This window comes from Arachis ipaensis, chromosome B03 (assembly GCF_000816755.2).
Source record: "Arachis ipaensis cultivar K30076 chromosome B03, Araip1.1, whole genome shotgun sequence".
Classification (NCBI taxonomy): domain Eukaryota; kingdom Viridiplantae; phylum Streptophyta; class Magnoliopsida; order Fabales; family Fabaceae; genus Arachis; species Arachis ipaensis.
The window spans coordinates 2,055,660-2,057,093 of NC_029787.2; positions in this window are offsets into that span (position 1 = coordinate 2,055,660).

Sequence of the window (1,434 nt, forward strand, 5' to 3'; positions counted from 1 at the left end):
TTATTTATTTATTTATTTATTTATTTTTTGTTTCTTTTTGGTATTAGTTGGATGATATTATTTGAAGGGACTTTATGGTGGTTAGGCATGCAGCTGCAGTAATGTGCAGAAAAAGTAGAGGTATAGGATTTGCGCGGTGTTCGATGTGATGTGTTAGCCAATGTGAGTCTTGAATATTTGGGACCGAATTTATGGGCCGATTCTCTACTTTGGTGGCGGAATCATTGGTCGAAGGTCTCAACTTTCAAGCATTCATTCATGTCGCCTACAAAGTAAGGCCCTTGATAGTTGGAGTCTTTCTTCCTCCCTGTTATTGCATTATCACGTGTCAATCCGGATTGATTGCCTCTTCTAGTGCTCAGCTTACCATGTCCATGTCCAACTTAGAGAAGTCTAATTCCAATTCTTCACCACTATAATTTGAATGCTCTAATAATAATAATAATAATAATAATAATAATAATAATAAAACCAATTTTTCTCAGTTAAAATTAGTCGATTTTTAAAATTATTTTATTTATCTTTAATTATAATTTAGTCTCCGTCGTTCAAAAAATGTTTGATTTAACATAATATTCTCAGCATATTTTCTATTTTAAACATGTGAGTTGCACATGTTTGACAATAAGGACCAATTTGTAATTTTAGTGAAAGTATAGGAACCAACCGTATAATTTAACCATTTGAAAATGACCAAAAACTCCCTAAACTATCTAAACCCACTCTGCCCCTCTCCAGCTCTCTCACTCTCACTTTTTCACTTTCCAAAATGGCATCCCAACACCATCACTCTCTGCCTCTCACCTCGGCTCACCATCGCCGTGTCTCTCGTCTCTGTGACCGTGCCGGATCCACTAATAAATTGAGTTGTTATTTTTATGTTGATTTGTTGCTATTTTCTCCTTAGATATTGAATTGCTCGCTTTGAGCATGTTTGGGATTGGAATTGTTCTCTTCCATTTATCGGTATTCAGTATTGAAATTGGAAGAGAAGAAAAAGTCGCCGGATAAGAGAGGCGAGATGGAGGAAGGAGACGAGACCCAACTCGTGAGCACAAATACGGTGGATCCGGCACGGCGACGGTGAACTAAAGTGAGAGACAGAGAGCACTGGGATTGGGGTGTCATTTTAAAAAGTGAGAAAGTGAGAGTGAGAGAATTGAGGAGGGGCAGGGTGGGTTTAAATAGTTTAGAGAGTTTTTTGTCATTTTCAAATGATTAAATTATGTGGTTGGTCTCTATACCTTCACTAAAATTGTAAATTAGTTTGATTGTTAAACATGTGCAACTCACATATTTAAAATAGAGAATATGTTAAGAATATTCTGTTAAATCAAATACTTTTTAAACGGCAGAGACTAAATTGCAAATTTAATTCTCTTTATAGATCCAATTATAAACTTTTAAAGTGTACAATTTACAATTTTACTTAGT